The following is a 20,727-nucleotide window of genomic DNA, read 5'->3' on the forward strand; positions in this document are numbered from 1 at the left end:
ACATAATGACACAGAAGGAAATGAAGAACTTGTACATATGATATAGCATGTAAAAAATACACTGAATCAGGTAAAAATTATTTTGGTCACCATGTCTGGTTGTTCAATATATTTCATTTTAAATATTGTTCTTTGTTAACCTGTGACTTAATATTAAAAGTCTCAGCAGGGATATGCCCAGGTAATTGTGTAGTTAGTCAATTTCATCATTGCAAGATCATCAGGATGAAAAACTCCACACACCTTAAGACACACCTGCAACAGCAGTAGACATACACTCCTATTGGTCCAACAGTGTAAGCCAGACCTGTGTTTTACCAAAGCTTTGTATGTGGTATGCTATGGTTTATTCAGGCTGAAGAGCCAAAATAACTCTAATTTAAGATTAACCCTACCATCTTGTGCTTGGCTTCCCTCAGAGTAATACCAAGAGAGAGAAAAAAAACCACAGGTTGCCACCAACCCTGCCCACCCTTAAGAAATCAAAACACTTTCCCAAGTGTTCCAGGAACAGTACATACCAATAGTTCAGAGAAAAGGCAGTGTGGTTTGGGTGGACTCAAACCAATCATGTAACTGCTTGTGTGGAAATTCCCTAAATTTGTTTGTTCAGTACTATAAAACTGTGCTGATGTTGTGCTCAGGGATTCTTATTATCACCGGTTAGTGAGTGCACAGAGGACCAGCTTGAGCTTGCAAATAAAAGACTCTTATGCTGTTCATATTGGTCGTGGTCTCTGGGGGTCTTTTGGGCATCTCAAGTCTGTACAACATTTCTGGGGGTTCATGTGGAATCTCCCTCATAAAACCATCCAGACGCCCCACCCCAGAGACTCAAAAACAAAAACAGCTGTTAAGTCAAGGCACTGCTGTTCTGCATATTTGGTTGCCTGTAATTTCTGTATCTGTAATTCTGGTTTCCCACAGGGTCTGTATTCTGGTTGGCAAGGACTCTTGGTAGACGCGCTATAAGACTGACAACAGGGTTCTTTGAGAAGATGTCCCCAGACCCCTCTTGGTAGATTGCTGTTTAGTACAGATATTTTTGGGAAATTTTCTGTCTGTAGTCTCGCACTTTCATGCAGACATTTTGTGGGATGTTTTCCATCTGTATTGGGAAGTTTTCCATTTTGGGGGAAACTCTCCGTATGTAGTTCGGCACTTTCTTGTTTACAATTTACAATGATGCAGTGTGTCTTTGTAAATTCTTTGTGTTGAGTGTTCTGTTTGTCATTTGGAGTTTATATTAGCCTTTGTCCTTGGCCCAGGAGGGTCTGAATATGGGGGAGAATCTGTCAGTCTGAGGGGATGGCCGCTAGGGACTTATTTCCCTTGCTCCAAAATGACTGGGACTTCTCTTCCACTTTGGAAGGCCCCTGGGTCAACAAACGTTGGTGAGACATCACCCCATTCACTGAGACCTGATTGTTCTCTGTTCTGTTTCTTGAGGTAGGGAAGTTCTGGGTGAGAGTAGCATGCTCATTCAGCAGACTCTGGATTCAGCTTGCTGAGTGAGAACGGCACAGAGTTCTGGTAGGGATAAACTCAGCCTTTGGGTGTTGAGTTGTCTCGTTCTGTTTTAGAATTGGTACGAGCTTTAATGTGGGTTTTTGGTTTTTGTGATTTTGTTATTTATTTGAACATCTCTGGGGAAATAAAAGCTCCAGCCTCCAGCTGAGCTCAGTCACAGAGAAGGCGGTGTGGCTGGGTTTCACTTTTCAGCTAGTCCTGACAATGTAAACTGCTCTTGTATAAAATTGGATAAAAATCAGGCCAGTTTAGTTTCAGGTGACCATCCCCCCAGCATTCCTCCAACAGAAGGGATTCAAAAGACTAATTGGAGAAATGCCTTTGTAAAGCAAGCCCTTGAAAAATGAAACTCAACAAAGATACTTAGTTTAAAAGAAATATTGTCTTAAATTTTTGTTTGAAAATTTTAGAAAATGTATGTAAAAGTTGTTTTTATTTTTGCATGCTTAAATATCTGTGTGAGTGTGTTTTGTATGTGTTTGGTAATATGTTGAAGATAGACATTTTCAGCATTCTGTAACAATTGGGTGAGTTCAAAATTTAAAATTCAAAAGGTTATGACGTTTGGACATTACCAAAAAATTTTTTAAAGAATTTTCACTTTGTTTTAAATGGCTTTTTAAGGATTCTTTAACTTGAAAATTAGAAAATCTGGTATTTTAGAATGCATAAGTCTCTTTACACTGTAATAAAGATATCTGGCTTAACAACAAGGAGAAACTTAGAAGACAAGAGAAGAACTATCTTTAGGAGTGAAGGGTGAACATGCAGAAGAGCAGTTCAGCTGGTCATGCACAGTAGAACCATGCATGGTGAAAGAGGGCAAGCTGGCACAAATGCAGTTCATATAACCCTAAAGAGTTGGATTGGGTGCGTGCCCATTACACAGGAAGGGCTAAGTGGCTCATCTTTATTTTGTACCTTACCTTCAGATAGACACTGGAAACATGATGGTAAAACTGAATGATGTAATGATCGGATTATCATTGCTAAAACTGTCCCTTGGATATGTTAAAATTAAAATTAAGAAGGCCTTTAAAAAGTATTAAAAAGTTTATTTATATAATGTGATTTGTTCTCAATGATATTCTGCTATTGGATATTTTTAAGGCAAAATGGTGTTAAGTCTATCTTCTTGGTACAGTGATTGTGATTGTAATTTTTGCAATAAGAAAAAATTCTTATTTGAGTTTAAAAGTTTTAATGTGTATCTGTTTTAAAACAAGCATCCAAGAGAAAATGAGTGACACCTAGCCTTGAGAGGTCAAGGGATTTTTCAAAATGCAACTAAAAACTAAAGTATAGAATATTAAAACGGAGATAACAAATTAGGAATTGATTTCTGGATATAAAGTTTAAAAGTAAAAACGTTCTAAATATTTACCTCAAAATGCTAAAGGAAAAATTAGGATTACCAAAATAATTGCTTAATTCTTATTTCAGTTTGCTCTCATAGGTTTTTTTTTTTTTTGTAACAGTTCCTAGCAGGTCCACAAAAAGGAGTGAGGATTCTTGTAAGTTTATCAGATGTAACTTTGGCTCTTAGTACTTTTCAGGTAAGAACATGCTTAAAAGACACTTCTATGTTGAACACCTTGTTGCTTTTAAGTGGATGAGAGTGGCCTTTTATGAGAATTGTTGATCTACAAACTGGTTCCAAGCCAGCCCAGGCAGAAAAAGGTCCTTGTGAAACTGTCACTTCTACTCAGCCAAAAGATGGTTGAAAGAGCAAGCAGAGTTTCTTTAGGACTCAAAGTGGCAGAGCAATAGCCTGCTGTAGATCTGAGGGACAGCACTCAGGCCCCGAGTTCAAGTTTAGCAACTAACTAAGGGAAATGCCAATGAGGCATTTTTCCCAGTGTGGAGAAGACACTCCTGGGATGAAAACAATGGAGGAGCATCCAGACACCATAAGCCACTGCTTGTATGGCAGAAATAATGTCAGATCTTAGAGTCATTTGTGTGTCGCTTTTCAAAAATTGGTCAGAACCAGGAGTTCATGGGAACATAGTTTGTAAGCATGCATACTGTCTATGTCTATCTACCTTGTAAGGGACAGGAACTCTTCAGTCATCTGTGATAGTACTAAAAAGTTAAGGTTTTAAAATGTGGAAGATAGTTTTGATCCCAACCCCTGTATGTGCCAAAAACTCTAATTGGCAGTAAATTTTGAGCTGATGCCAGCTACATGAAATTCATCTGCTCAGGAAAAAAACTTTGTAAACCTGAGAGTGTGTTTCTATTGATATCTGTCTGAAGGCCTACATAGGTAACTGAGGCATTGTTAGGATTACTAGAGATCACATTCCTATGCCATCCAGAAAGATCCTTTTGTAAACTAGAAGTCTAAATAAGCTCCACTGCTGTAGCCAGAAAAAAGGTCTGTGCATTTGTTAAAAGTTAAAATATTGTTCTTAATGACATTTAACCCTGATAACCTCTTTGTAAAATAGGCTATGTTTATAGGTTCCTGGCTAACTAGGATCAACATCCCTGAGTCAGCTTGAAGAAGTGACAGAAGCTGAATCTTTGCCCAACATCCCCTTTTAAGAACAAGGGACCAGATTCACTTTTTTAAAAATGTGGCAAAACAGACAGAAGGAAAAGACATGGGAAATAATAGTACAGGCCTGAGCCCTGTATATCTGCCTAGAAAATCCTAGCCCTATTAAAAGAACTCTCTAATTTAAAATGTTGTCAGCTTGGTAAATTGTCCTGGGCTATTGTCTAAATAGTTTTAAAATCTAGTGGGGTCACAGCCTGCCAAGCCTATGCCATGTGTCCTTAACCAGGTTGTGTAGGAATTTGCAGCTCAGCACGAGGTGTGACTGTCCTTTGGAGCCACTGAGAGACCCTGTGCTGCTGCTGCTGTTGCTGCTGCTGCTGCACACCCTAATGGGTAAAGTTCAACGACAGCCTGACAGTCACCTGGAGGAAATCTACATCATCAATCAGACCACCTCCACTGTAGTAAAATAGACTGAACTCCTGCTTGACTCCATCACCTGAGAATGCTTCCCTGTTGATATCTACTACAAAATAATATCATGTGGGACATTCTTTTAGTGATATCTAGTAACCCTCTCTACTCCCACAGTGGATATTAGTGGCAAGGTTATTGCTGAATTGCCTTAGGCACTTCAGGGTCACAGCCTCTTTTCTCTCTGGTAGGGTAATAACCTGCTTCTTCCTGGGTATGTTTTAAAGATAAAGGAGGATTTCTTTTTTAAATCAACGGAGACAGTAAGAGGAATGAGACCCAGCCCTAATCTTAGCCTTAAAATCTAACAAGCTTTTCATCCCATTAGTGACCTGAGGCTTTCTGAGATAACATGGTTCCACAAGTCAAAGTAAAAATGGGCACACACACACACACACACACACACACACACACACACACACACACACACAAAAACACTCCCACAGAGATGTACACACACAGAGTCACAGGCAATATTGTATCTTAAATTCTTATCCAGAGATTGGACAACAGCCCACTTATTTGTGAAGGTTTTTCTTGATTATTTTGAAGGAGGAGGATAGTTCATGAGACACAGGTGACAAGACTTTAGTGAGGAATACTTTATAAACAACTAGCTTATAAAAAGAACAGGAGCACGGTTTTTATCTTTAAATCTTACATTCCTTCAACTATAGTTTTAAATAATAATCATTGAGGGGCTGGGAAGGTGGCTCAGTGGTAGAGTGCTTGTCTTGCATGCATGACGCCCTGTGTTCAATTCCTCAGCACCACATAAGCAAAAAAAGAAAAAATCCAGAAGTGGCGCTGTGCCTCAAGTGATAGATTGCTAGCCTTGAGCTGAAGAGCTGAGAGACAGCGCCCAGGCCCAGAGTTCAGGCCCCACGACTGGACACCCATTCAAAAAAAAATAATCATTGAATTATGAGAAGACAATGCAGCACCTCTTCCCTTCTCCCCTTCCCCTCTGTCATAAAATATGACAAAAGTATCAAAAATAGTCTTTTATCTTAAAAAAATGTACACGTGTAAAAATGTCTGACTATATGTGTAAGGTTTTTTCAATATTTTTATGATTTTTCCCACCTCTAAGTATTTGTCTTTTGGGCAGATTACAGCACACAGGGGCTTCAAGAGCAAACAAAAGATTAGGAAACATGAACCAAACAGTGTCCTAAGAAGTAGATGCAAAAAGCACATGGCAGGCTGAGAGGGCCCTGAGAGGCAAAATGATTTTTGCAGAACAAGAGGAATAGTGAAAAATAAGGAATAAGGCATGGATCTCACCTAGGAAAGCTTCCTTGAGGCTGAGACCATGCTGGTTCCTAGGCCTACCTGAGGATGTTGGGATTTGACAATGTCCACATTTGTATAGAGTGATGTGGGAGGGGAAATTTCAGCCTCCCGTTTGTCTTTGGGATGGTCTTATGTGAGTAAGCAGCTTAGATCATTGGGCTCTGAGAGATGACACTACTTCCCTCACAATGGAATAGAATATGGAACTCTGAGACCCAGGCAACTGTAACTTACAGTCAGCTCTAGCCAGCTCACTTGGCCTGTGGCTCAGAAACAAGAAAGACATTCCTGTATTGTTTTCAAAGTTCAAGAGAATCAGGTCCCAGGCATGAGAGGGGTGAGTGCCTCACTCAATACTGCAGACATTGGATCAGTGCCAAACCACGAATCCAATGTCTCAGGCCTTTTTATAAGAAGAAATAAAGGGAATCACAAGGCAACTCAGGTCAGGTGTAACTATGACAGGAAACCTATTTAATCTCATTCTAGCCCACAGTACAGGCTTCTTCTTGTGTTTTTATATGTGTATATTGATAAAATATTTACTGTGTACTTTTCAATCCTATTACTCTATTACTCATTTTGAAGTGTACTCTCATTTCCATGTTTCAAAGATTCATTCTTTTTACCACCTCAGTGTGACAATGAGTCTGCTCAAATCCTGAATGTGCCTTATAATATATGGAGCTTGGACTCAGGCTTGTTGGAAATGCTGGTAATGGACCTGATCCCTGCCTACCAGAAAGGTGATCTCTTCTATGTTGGAAACTTCCACCGCCACTATAGAGAGTGGGAGACAATGGAGCAGTTGCTGGATATTGTTTAAAAAGTGAGTGTTCCTCATTCAAATCCAGGACTGATGAGACCCCCTGGTAGATTATTGGAATACTTGGTACCTCTCTGAGACTGTTTCACTGGGGTTTTATCACAGGAGCTTGGCTTGAGACAAAGAAGTGCATTCCCTGGATAACTCCTTACGAGTGGCCTGACAGAACATTTCATTTTCCTCAGAAGCTAGTGGAGCCTTAACAATTTGCTTGCTGAGAGACTAGGATTAAAGGAATGAGCCAGTGTCACCCAACATCCACCCTCACCTAGGAAATCACTATCTTGGAGGCCTTTGAAGGAATATAGATGGAAGAAAGAATGGAACTTGAACTTGGGGCCTGAGTGCTGTTCTGTTCATATCACTCTACCATTTAAGCTCCAAGTCCAGGTCTGGTCTTTGGCTGGTTAATTGAAGATAAGTGTCTTTAGAATTTTACAAACTAGACTGGGTTCAAACTGTGATCCTTAGATCTCACCCTCATGATTAGTAGGATTAGAGGCATGAGCCATGGGACATTTATTTGGACAAATGCTGATAAGCATCCTCACAGAATTTCCATGAAATTGTATAGACATATCTCTACTTTTTGTCTGTTATGTTTACATTACCATATGTGACTTAACCAGTCCCATGTCTGTCCTGTTAGTTCACAAAAGAGAAGCATAGAGTAACTTCCTTCTCTCCTCCCATTGGTACAGATCCTTCTACCGTAACTGGGAGGAAGATGAACAAGATGAAGAAGTAAGTGGACGTTGACACAAAGAGAAGTTCTGTCTTTGAAAACTGGGTATCTTTGAGGTGTCTGAATCAAAGTCAACTTCCTTCTTTGCACACCAGTTGTGATTTTCACCAGGGGGTTGAGGCTTGGCACTTCAGTGGATAGCAGATTACACAGTGTGGATGTGGTTGTGGTTTTGGACTCTCATGGATGACGAGGGGGGTATGTATAGCAAGTCAGATCAAGAGGGGAAACAACCTTCTCCTCCTAACATAGGGAGAATTTTAGATGATTATATTTGAGAAATTTCTAGAAGTGGGTTGTGAGGAGCATCCTGCTTGCAGGAGTCTCTTCCTACAACATGCAAGTCCCGCCAGAAAGAGGCTATAGTACAAAGCTCAGGATGGGGAGGAAAGGCTCTCATTTTCCTTGTCACCAATCTGCCCATAGCATAGTTTGTTCCATCTTCCCTATGTGGATGGACTTCTACCTTGATGATTTCTATGAGAACAAGAACCATGACACCCTGAAAGAACTTACACAGTATGTCAAGCTCAAGATGCCCTCTTCAGACTTGCTCTTCTGCTTACATATTCTTCTGGACCAGCTAGAGGAACGCATGGCCCATGAGACCAAGAAAAAGTGGAATAAGTCCTTGTTTAGATACCTCAGAGCTGGTGAATATGGATGGAACTTGGGTCTTTAGGCATGGGCAGGATGGGCATAGAGCCCTTAGTACTCCCCAGCTTGGCAAAATATCCTTTTATGGATATTCTTTGCCAGGTAATATCTGTTCTCCTTTGAAGGAACTTGGAAGTAGCCACTCATTAGAAACATATTAACTTCTCATCAGTGTTCAGTCCAAACTCAAGTTCTACAGCTTCCCCCATTAGATTCTCATGAAAGTGTAGTCACACCTTAACTTCTTGAGTTCTAAGACTCCTGTACCTATTTCCATTCTCAGGTTTGTATCACAGTAGAGCAGCTCCTGCAGTTCTCCAGATAAAGAACCCATCAGTGATGTCGTTTATGATGACTCATGGAAATCAGAAAACATTACTGATCTCCAGAAGGCATGTGAACATAGAGGGTATTTTTTTAATATATAGAAAGGCCCAAGCAGGTTTTGAGTCTTGTGGACATCCCACTGGTTCTGAACCCCACATGTGAAGCAGGAGTACCTGCACTTACTGCCAAGGAAGAAGATGATCCAGAATATCTTCCAGTGATGTTGATAATCCACCTAGATTAGCTCCAAACAAGTCAAAAAGACATGTCTTGGTATGCAGTGTAAATGTATGCTAATGGAAAATGACCCCAGTGTATCTTCAGGAAAACCAATAAGTGAGGTCCAAAATCTAGATTCAGTTGAGGAAAGGGAATCTTTCCTCACAGAATATCCTGACCAATCTGTCCTCCTGAAGGGGATCCAGTTTCCAATTGAGAAATTAGAATCTGTCCCTCCTTGGACTCAGGAAGAAAACCCTGTCTTTAATGAGGAAGTAAATCCCTTTTAGGACTCTGAGGCAGAATTTCTTTCTGAAGGCAACTTAGAAGCCAATCTAGATTTAGAGATTCCTTCCCCCATTCCTGGGAAAACCTGTATTTTTTTGTCCTGATGGTTATAAAATGCTCATTCTATTTATTTTTCTAACTTTATTAAAATGTTAGTGTTTTTTATATAATCTAGTATTCATGAATCCTAATTATGTTTTTAAGCCTACAATCTGAAGCATTGTGCATACGTGTTCTGTGGGAGGAAAACAGAGTGACAGGATGCTGTACAAGAGAGCCTACTGCATATTACTCAACTGTTAAATGCACAGGGAGCGGCAAGGAAGCCAGGCCATGCCTGTATGGGGAAATAAGGTGGCTACAAAAGGTCTATGACATAGCAGGATAGAGGTCCTAGAAAGCTGTTCTGTCAATTTGGACAAATGTCACAATACTTATAGTGGTATGTAGGATACTCTTCCAACCGTGAGTTCAAATCTGTTTACATTTCATTGTGCTTTGGGCACATATGGAAGAAAAATTACTCTCCAATAATATCATACAGTAATGTGAATCATTTTCTTTAAAACTGCTCCAGGGCTGAGAAGGTGGCTCAGTGGTAGAGTGCTCGCTTTGCATGCATGAGGCCCTGGGTTCAATTCCTCAGCATTACATAAGCAGAAAAAGCTGGAAGTGGCATTATGGCTCAAGTGGTAGAGCACTGGTCTTGAGCTGAAGAGCTTAGGGACAGTGCCCAGGCTCAGAGTTCAAGCCCCACAACTGGCAAAAATACTGCTCCATTAAACAATTAATTAAATAATTAATAATTAATTCAACTGCAGCCACTTAATCAGGCATGCTAGTCCCTCTGGTGAAGTAGGATCCTACTGGAAGCCTGCCCACCTAGGGCCGTTGTGAGCACCCCTCGCCTGGGACTGTGGAAGAAGATCAGGGTGCACCTGTTGTTGGGCTAGGGCAGCAACCTGGCAGCTGCTGCATGAATAACACAGTGCCACTGACTCACATCTAGCACCCCCCTGTCCCTTGGGCCGGGTCCATGAGGATCAGCCCCTGGGAGTACACGCATACTACGGGACAGGGTCCACCCACCTAGGAAGGAGTGCAGACTGAACAGATGCCACTCTGTGGATCAGTTTGTACAGTATTTATCAGCCGTGGAGGAGGGGTTGATTTTGTTCTGCTGTGGGGAAAAGACAAAAAAGACAGGCCCAAGCAGGGTGATGCCAACTTTTGTACTCAGACTGGCAAGGAAACTTTCCCCCACGCATTCGCCAGCAGGCTTAGGAAGCCATTCCATGCTCCTTGTCCATGGAGTAGCAGCCAGGGACACTCCCATCCGATACTCCTGGATGCTCTTTTGGGTTTGTTTGTTAATTTATTCAGAGAGCCCCTCCCTCAGACAGCAGAGTTATATTCTGGGTTTTGTAAAATGTTCTGCATCTGAGCATTCCCAGTGTTTGGTTTTTGTATTGTTTCTTTTAAATGCGTTTTGAAATTTGTGTTTTAGGTGTTGAGGTGCAGGAGGAGGAGCCAGGTTATGAAAATAGTTTCCTACAAGCCGTTCATCTAAAAATGAAAACATATTCTCTTTAAAAATGCATTTCAGGAAATAAATCTGAGAGTGGAGTAAAGGCTGTTTTCTCATGAGATCAAAATGTGAGATTTCTATATGCATGTTTTATGCATTCAAAATACAATTAAGTAATCCACTATCTAGGAACAATTGTCCAGACCTAAGAGTTAAGTGTCTTGGGAGTTAGAGGCAGGGTTTTTTGAGCTTTATCCAAAGGGAGGGAAGAAAGTTAAAATCCGTAGATTACTTTGTAGAATCAAAGTGGTAATACAAAATGAGAATCACTAAAAAAACCTCAGTGTTATTTGGGTTTTCAATTGTTCCATATGTATTTTTGGATTACTTCTATTTCATTGAAGAGTGAGATTGGGATATTGGTAGGTATCACATTGAATTTGGATATAACCTTTGGCAGTATTGCCATTTTCATGGTGTTATTCCTCCCAATCCATGAGCATGGGTGGTTTCCCACTTCCTTAGTTCTGCTTTCATTTTCTTTTTCAGGTTTTGAAAATTTCTTTCATAGAGGTCCTTCTTAACTCCTAGATATTTTATTTCTTGTGTGGCTTTTAAAAAGGGGTTGTTTTCCTAATATCACCCGCAATCTTAACATTATTGGAATACAGGAAAGCCATTGATTCCTGAGGGTGAATTTTATACTTGGCTAGTTTGCCAAAGTTTCAGATGAGCTCAATAATTTGGGAGTGGAGTCCATGTGGTTCTTTAAATACAGGATCATATCATCTGCAAAGAGGGAGAGTTTTATTTCATCTTTCCCTATTTGGAGACCTTTAAGTTTGCATCTTGTATTATTGCCCCAGCTAGCATTCTAATATTAAGTTGAAGAGTAGTGGAGAGAGCAGACTTTTTATCTCATTCCTGAATTTATAAGAAATGGCTTTAAATTTTCACCATTAAGTATAATGCTAGCTCTGGGTTTGCCAATCCATAGCAGAAAGAACAGCACTGGAGCACTATCAGTTCCAAATTTCAAACTCTACTAAAAAGCCATAGTAAAACAACAGCTTGTTACTGGCACAAGAACAGACCTGAGGATAAATGGAATAAGAATGAAGACTCAGAAATAAACCCACTGACCTATAGCCACCTAATCTTTCACAAGGGGGCTAAAAATTAGAATGGAAGAAAGACAGCCTTTTGAGTAAATGGTGTTGACAAAATTGCTTCAACACCTGTAGAAAACTAAAGCTAGATCTGTATATAATACCCTGCAGGAGAATCAACTCCAAATAGATCAAACACCTCAAAATAAAAGAAGACACCATGAAAACATTACCTGAAGGAATAGGAGAAACTCTAGGGCTTTTTAGCACAAGCCGAAATTTTCTTAAGAGAGAACTGGAAACAAAAGAAATCAAAGAAAGTTTGGAAAATTGGGATTGCATGAAACATCAGAGCTTCTGCAAGGCAAAGGTCATAGCTAACAAGATCAATAGAAAGCCCACGTTCTGGGAGAATATCTTCACGAGTCATAAAACGGATGAGGTCTTATATCTAAACTATACTTAGGACTCAAAAAATTAAATCACCTGACAACAAATCCTCAAAGAAACAACTACTCGATAACTAAGTGGGCTAAAGACTTAAAGAGAGACTTCTCTGAAGAGGAAATAAAAATGGTCATTAGACTCATGAAGAAATGCTCAACTTTTCTAGACATAAAAAGGGGAGCCTGGCATAATATATGACAAACACTAAGGGTAAACAACTACCAATAGTGAATATGGTCCCAAGCCAAACTCTCCTTTACATTTAAAGGATATATAAAAATATTTCATGACAAAGAAAACTTGAAACAATGTATCTCCACCAAATAAGCAGGGTAGAAGTTAATTAAATATACCCTATATAGAGAAGATCAAGAAGAACAGGATCTGGTTATATAAAATGCTCCCTACCAGAGAAAAAGGTAAATATATTAACAGTAGATGAGGCACAGCTCCTAACAGCAGGGCTATAACATAACATATTTCTCAGTCTTAACTTTCAATATCAATGGAATTAAATTACCAATTAGAAAACAGATCAGATACTAGTATCAAAAAACAAGACACATCCATCCAGTGTCCACAAGAGATACATTTTATTGACAAAAACAAACGTACTCAAACTGAAAGGCTGGAAATAAAATTTTCAAGTAAATGGACTCCATAAACAGGCCATAGTAGAATTACTAAAATAAGATAAAATAGAATTCAAATTAAAATTAGTAGGAATAGACATTACATGTTGAGAAAGGCAACTCTCAATTAGGAGGATATAACAAGTGTAAATATCAATGCCCTGAATCCTGGACCACCCTACATCATCAACCAAATACTACACAACCTAAAAACACATCTCAACCCATCATTGTCATCCATCAATTGGTTATACTGGAAAAACTCAACCAATAAACTGAAGACCTAAATAACTACATTGACCACCTACCCCTAACAGACATCTACAGAACATACATTCAGTATCAGTATATACATTCTTCACAGCAGGTCATGGAAGATTCTCCAAAATAGAACCTATCCTATGTCACACAGAAATTCTGTCCAAATTGAAAGAAAATTAATTGAATTCACATATCTTTTCAGACCACAACAGAATAAACTTAGAATTAAACAGCTAAAGCAAAAAAAAAAAGGTCAAACCCATGAAGAGTGAACAACACACTGCTTTATGACCAGTGGGGCACTGAAGAGATTAGAATAGAAATCTGAAAGTTTCTGGAATTTAACAAAAATGAACACACAAAATACCAGCTACTCAGGGACATATTAAATGCAATACTTAGTGGAAAATTTACAGCTTTGAATGCCTACATCAAGCAATTGGGGAAATCTCAAATCAAGATTTCATTTGATTTTAATTACGGTCTGCTATTAGGACACCCACAGACACCAAAATCAGAGGATGCTAATTCTTCTGATAAAATGCATAATAATTTTTCATAATTAATATAACATGAAGACTTTAATATTAATAACATTAAAAATACTTGTATTCACATTATATAATATATTGAAATCCTTTAGTTTCATCAATTTTTAGAATATTTATAACTAAATGTAAATTGTTTGTAAATAGTTATTTGATGATGTATAAAAATGAGAAAAAAATTCGCATACATATTACTACAAATGCAAACAGATTCACCTAGTTATTTATGATCCTTCATTTGTTGGTTTCATTCATGCATGGATAACATGCAAAGAAGTGAAAATTCCAAACTTGACTTTATTAAGGATTCATTACATGGAGTTTATGTTGGGCTAAAGAGATTTTATAAATTAAATTGTTTTGTCCCATTCTTTCTCCTTCTCTTCCATCCTTCCTTCCTTTCTTCTTTGCTTCCTCCTTCCTTCCCTCCATCCCTACCTCTCTCTTTCTCTCCTTCCTTTCTTCCTTTCTTCCTTCCTTCCTTTTCCTTCCTTCTTTCTTTCTTTTTTTCTTTCTTCCTTTTTCTTTCTTTCTCCTTTCGTCTAATATTCCTCTCTTCCTTTTACTCAGACTATTTCTTATGGCAATAGAAAAAATCTGAACTGTTGTACTGTAAGGTGTTATGAGTGATTATAAATATTAACTAGATTAATATTAATTTTAATAACCTATGTTATATCTTAAGACAAATTATACTAAAAGCAACTTCTCAAATGTTCCAAGATATGTAACAAATATTATTTTCATGATATTGTTTATTTCTTCAAACTAAAATAAGTATTTAGGCATAATATTGCTTGTGTGTGGGTTTTGTTCTTGTGATTTTAACTCAAGAACTATCCCTTAGTTGTTCTTGTTTTTTTCCTCAAGGGTATTGGTCTATCATTTGAGCCTCAATTCTATTTCTGGCTTTGTGTGTGTGTGTGTGTTTTTGTGTGTGTGTGTGTGTGTGTGTGTGTGTGTGTGTGTGTGTGTGTGTGTGTGTGTGTGTGTGTGTGTTGTAATGTGTGTGTGTGATTAATTGAGATATGTCTCACAAACTTTCTTGCCAAGGCTGACTTTGTACCCCAGCTTCCTGAGTAGCGAGGATTACAAGCTTGAGACACCCATATTTAGCACAGATTTAATATATCCAACAATAAAGTAAATTGTATTTTTTGAATTCTAGAGGCTCAGTTTAACAAATTAACATTTAGATATTTATTCATTTATTAAACCTGAACCTGCATTGTGAAAAATGTTTCATTTTTATGAAAAATTATGCACGCAAAGGTTTAAATGACAGAATCTTTAGACAAATTGCAATACTCTATCATTCAAAAGCAAAAAAGGGATTGTTAATCAAATTTCTCATATAAGCTAAAAGCAAAAGGCTCTGTCAGGCTGAATGAAGCAATTTTTCATTAAATTAAATATTATATACTGTGGTCACGTGATTTTCTATTCTTTTAAACCTAAACTTTTTTAGGTTTTGTAAATTCATACATTTTGTGAGTATATAAAAATCTTGATTACAAATCATGTATTTCTGAGGTTTGATTACTAAGTCATATCAGAGAAACACTGAATTTCATGTATTTTATGTCAACAGTGATTTTTAGAAATTGAATGAACCTCATTATAAGAAAACTAAAGCAGGATATTTAATCACTTATCCAATTATTCCTATAGACTTGAAGATAACTAATTTTTGAATGGTAGGAAATTCATATTATACCTACTCTCTAAAGAATAATTCTGATAAAGATTGTGATAGTATTTATTTTTCCTTCAACTTGAAGGAAAGAACCTCACTGTTGATGACAAATACTTGAATGGAAATGCCATAAAATTATGAAAAATTCAAGTCATTATGAGTTAGATGAAATAGTCATTTTTGAAGGTCACAAAATGAAACCTCTGGGAGCATCCTTATCCATTAAATAAAATGTATTTGTGCTCAAAATATTTCATTCATCTCTCCAGCAATGGTATAACCAAACCACCTCTATGCCAAATAGCATCTCTGGTATTTAGGAATAGAAGTTATCACAATTGTATAGAAAGATCTACCCATCAGTCTAGAAATTAAATCTGAAATAATAAAGGATTGGGATTAATAATTAGGTTTCACTATGTTGCCATAAAGAGGTGAAACCTTTCACGTGGACATAGTTATAGAGATTAGGTCACTGAGAACTTGTCATCAAAGAAGGTTTAAGATCAAAGTCCTTTTTTCCTCTTCCTTCGTTTACTTCTCTGTCTCCTTCTCCTTTTCCTTCTCCCTCTCCTTTTTCCCCACCTCCCCTTTCTCCCTTTCTCACTCCTATTCTTACTTTTCTTTACTTCCTCGCTTCCAGGAATACACATACTCCATCACATGTTCCTGATATGGGGTACTGTACCATCACCAACCAAAAGTAATGAGAAAAAGAAATGTAAATTGAAAGGTATAAAATCAGAAACCAAGATTAATCTTTCCTCCTTTGAAGTTAATTTTATAAAAATATTTGTCATATTAATAGGAGACTAACACAGCATGTCCTCATATATTATAAGGGATAAGATTTACTAGAAATAAATCTGGCCAACATTGTCCTAATGAAATAATTGATCAACTTAATTATATTTGGACAAATCTACTTTAAAATATCAGATATACTTCAATAAGAGGCAAAAAATGTGTTCAGAGGGAGAGTGGAGGAGAAACTAGAGCTAAACAAGCTCTCACATAGCAGTTTTACTGTTCCAGTGAACAGTCCTAGGTTAGAGAATCACACCAAGTGTCCCATTACAGTACAGAGAGTTTGTCCAGAGAGGGAAAATCCAGGCAAGGAGACAGATCAGAGCACTTGCTGGTAGCCATGGCTGTGCCAGCTGTGGCAGCAGTGGCAGTGGCCATAGGCGCCATACCTATAACAAAGAGTCCAGGACAAAGATGCCAGACACAGCGGGACAGCAGATTCTACTCAACATCAGTAAGAACTGACGGAAAAGGAACCAAGATTCTGATGTGAGTGGAACACTGACATCCTCACTCCTTCTCAGCGAACAGAGAAGGTAAAGCCACCCCACCCTGCCACCACCACCAGAGATCTCCATCTTTGATACTGACAAAGGCCCATTTGAACAGCTATCTCTAACTCAGGCCTTGGAAGAAAGCAAGATCCATTTAGGAGATCACAGGAACCTGACCTGACTTGCCACGCTCAGTTCCACCCAAGAGAAGTCACCCAGCCCAGGCAAAGAAGCCCTGCCCTTGGAGGAGTGACTTTCTTCACTCTGTAAACAGAGCCAGAGGCTGCCCCTCCCTACAGCAACCTTGACAATCAATTGAAATTCAGTAAACATAAATGCTGAGAATGGATCCAGACTGGGCTGTGTATCTCAGGAGCTAGCGCCTCAGGGAAAAGCAACTGTTGGCTGAGAGGCCTCAACCCTACCCAGAACCTAGCCTCATCACAGCATCTCAAAACTAGAAGAAACAGCCGTCTCCCTCTTTTGTGATACTCAAAGCAGATCTCCTTCCCACTGAACTAGCCTGGGAGGAGGATCACAAAATTATGGGTAATGCCGAACATTTTTCTGCCTGCTCAAACAAACTGACTTAAGCAACTAATCAAGCCACAGGAAAAACAAACACCACAAGCAGACCAGAGACGCCACCAAGAGACTGGTTATGGACACAGGGGAGATAGAATATCTTCACATTCTACCCCCACAAAAATAATCAAAGAAGTCTTTTTGTACCTTTCTTTAATTTTAATTTTTTTTTTTAAATAATGTTTTCAATTAATCTTTTTCTTCTCATCATTATTATTTTAGGTGTAAATGTGTGTGTGTGTGTGTGCTTTTTTATAAAATCTCTTCTAACCTTTTGGTCCTTATTATTTTATTCTTTTCTTTTTTTTCTCTTTCTTTTTTGTGAGACTTAATTGTTATTCGGATCATCCCCAGATATTTACCCATCGTCGAATATTAGACATTATGCCCCGTTGTGTACAACTTAATCCAGAAATTTATTACTCAGTTCACAAACTCTTACGCTAAAATTCTTTAAGAGCAGTATTATCTCTCTTTATACCTATATAATTTTCAAGTAACTAATTTAAAGAATTTTTAGTTTTTCATGTCTCCTTTTTTTCCCTCCCATCATCTCATCCTGTCCTTTTCGTCTCTCAATATCATCATTAAACACATAATTTTAAGTGTTTCACTTTTTAAATTTAAATTTTTGTATTTCCATTTTTTCTTTTTTATTCTTAATCTTGCTTCTAGCATTCTGCCTAATCCATTTCCCTCTCTAAGATTAGGACTTGGTTAAATTCACTCTCCTTTTAACTCTCCACATCCCTCTAATCCTATTTTTGCCCACATTTCCACCTAAAATTAATAATTTGTGATTTGCCAAATTCTTCTTTGCTGTTCTTAGCACATTAAGCCATAGTTGTTTGATGTTGAATAAATTGTATCTGTTGAAAAATATTGTATCTGCAGACTTTTGTCTGTGCAACTACAGAACTTTGATGATACTTGCCTTAAAATTTTGTTCTAACAAAAAATTGGTGTGACTTTCATACCAACTGGGCAGAACAAACCGGAAAAACACAAGGAAAATTGCAAGTCCAGTTATCTGAACTCCCACTCAGGAAAATCATTTGACAGCATAGTTAATGTATAATCCAAAAGAGAGTTCCCAAACATCTCTACAAACACTACTGGTAAACATGGTGAATGAAAAGATTGAAAACCTGCAAAGGATTCAATGTGAGCGTGATAGGGAGAGAGAGGCAAACCAAAGATTAATACTGGAATCTCATGAGAGTGAGGAAGCTCCTCAAAGATTGATACAGGAATTGCATGAGCAGGATCAGAACAGTCAAAGAGAAATACAGGAATTGCATGAGCAGGCTGAAAACAGTCAAAGAGAACTACAGGAAATGCATGAACATGAGGAAGCTAATCAAAGAGTAATACAGGACTTGGGAGAGCGGTATGACAAAAGACAAATATCAATAGAGGCATTCATGGAATCCATAAACAGAAAGCTGAAAGAATTCAGGGAGACCACAAAGGGAATGCTGAATGGAGCCCAACAGAAGGAATGGGAGTACAAGGAAACCATAACCAATCAAGTACGTGATTTGAGAATAAACACAACACCTAATTAATGAGGTAAAGAAGTTCTTACAAGATCTAAAACAAAGCTCCAACAAAGAATTTGAAGTCATCAAAGCTGACCAATTAGAAGGAAAAGAAATTTAAAAAAACAAAGTAGAAAGTCTCGACAGTAGCTTATACCATGCAGAGGAGCAAATTTGAGGGATTGAGGACAGCCAGCTTATTACAGAGAAAGAACATACAACTATCCAAGACAAATCCAAGAAATATGATAGATCTATTCAACATTTTGAAGACACTCACAGAAGACTTAATCTGAGGATAATGGGGGTAGAGCAGCACCTAGAGACAGAATTTAGTGGTCTAGGAAATTTAGTTAACATGATCCTAGCAGAGAACTTCCCAAACATGCAAAAAGATAGGCCTATTCAGATACAAGAAAGTTTTAGAACCCCAAATAGACCAGACTAGAGAAGGATATCACACCATTACATTATAATCCACACAGGATCAATTCCAAGGAAAAAATCCTTAAAGCTGTCAAGTAGAAAAGATCAACTATTTACAAAGGGAAACCAATTAGAATCAGCTCAGATTTCTCAATGGAGACAATTAAATCAAGAAGAGCCTGGAATGATGTAGGCCATGTCCTAAGGAAAAACAACTATCAATCAATCATACTGTGCCCAGCTAAGCTCTCCTTCATAACTGAAGGTAAAATAAAAACGTTCCATAGCAAAGAAAAACTGAAACAATGGATCTCCAACAAACTGGCCCAAAAAAAAATACTTAACGATGTGCTACACATAGAAAACCAACAAGACCACAATAAAGACCAAGAAACCGCACCCAAACTGAGAATCCAAGAACTATAGGAAGAATCCAATTGCTCCAGCCCCCAAGAAGTTGGATAGCATTGCAGGAACTCCCAAACACTTCTCAGGCCTAACTCTCAACATTAATGGACTTAACTCTCCAATTAAGTGACAGACTGTTTAGTTGGATTAAAAAGCAAGATCCTTCTATCTGCTGCCTTCAGGAGTCACACCTTGCTCATACAAACAAATACATTTTGAAAGTGAAAGTCTGGAACAAATTCTACCAAGCAAATGGTCCCCATAAAGAGGCTTGAATGGCAATCCTGATATCAGATAAAATAGACTTCAAATTACAATTAGTGAGAAGACATAAAGAAGGTCTCAACATACTAATTAAGGGATCTCCCCTTCAGGAGGATATTACAATTCTAAATCTCTATTTGGCAAACAACGGATCACCCAGATTTATCCAAGAAACACTACTTTCCCTCAAATCTCACATAGATCCAAAGACATAAATTGTTGAAGTGTTTAAGTCACCACTATACCCACGAGATAGATCAAATCGGCAAAAACTCAACAGAGAAACTGCAGATCTAAACAACTGCATGGATCAACTAGATATAACAGACATCAACAGAAGATTTCATCCAGCAGCATCAGAATACACGTTTTTCTCAGCATCACACGGAACAGTTTCCAAAATAGACCCCATTTTAGGTCATGAAGCAAACTTGTCCAAATTCAGAAACATTGAAGTTTTGCCATGCATTCTCTCACACCACAAGGGAATAAAATTAGAACTGAACACCAAAAGGCACCAATGAAAGTCCTGTAACACATGGAGGCTGAACAACATACTGTTGAATCACCAGTGTGTCATGGAAGAGATCAGTAAGTAAATTCAAATATTCATGATATTCAACAAAAATGAACACACAAATTACCAGCTTTTCTGGGATAGAGCAAAGGCAGTACTCAGATGGAAGTTGATAGCTCTGAGTTCCTACATCAACAAATTGGAGAGACCTTAAACCAACAATTTTATGAGATATCTGAACCTCCTTGAGAAAGAACAACAAGATAAACCCCAACCCAGTAGATGGAAAGAAATACTTAAAATTAAGTAGGAATTAAATGAATTAGAATTTTTTAAAAATCCATAGAAAGAATCCACAAAACAAAGAGTTGGTTCTTCGAAAAATTAACTAAATTGAAAGACTGTTAGCAAATCTTATCAGAAAAAGAAAACACACCCAAATAAATAAATTCAGAGATGAGAATGGAAACATCACCACAGAAACAAGATTCAGAACATTATAAGGGAATGCTTCTCAAACCTTTATATTAATAAGTGTGAGAACATGGCATAAATGGACCTTTTCCTAGCAAATATGGACATGCCAAAAATGAGCC

General features: G+C 38.0%; 1 long non-coding RNA gene across 1 annotated transcript; it reads left to right on the top strand.

Annotated features, from left to right (window-relative positions):
- The first annotated feature begins 6,056 nt into the window (after positions 1-6,056).
- Positions 6,057-8,437, top strand: LOC138835130 (uncharacterized). The gene is made up of 4 exons (XR_011374459.1): positions 6,057-6,143; positions 6,444-6,635; positions 7,334-7,376; positions 8,318-8,437. It is a non-coding gene; the product is annotated as an uncharacterized lncRNA (long non-coding RNA).
- The last annotated feature ends 12,290 nt before the right edge of the window (positions 8,438-20,727 follow it).

Source organism: Dipodomys merriami, unplaced genomic scaffold (genome assembly GCF_024711535.1).
Source record: "Dipodomys merriami isolate MVZ:Mamm:240054 unplaced genomic scaffold, mDipMer1.0.p SCAF_23, whole genome shotgun sequence".
Classification (NCBI taxonomy): Eukaryota; Metazoa; Chordata; class Mammalia; order Rodentia; family Heteromyidae; genus Dipodomys; species Dipodomys merriami.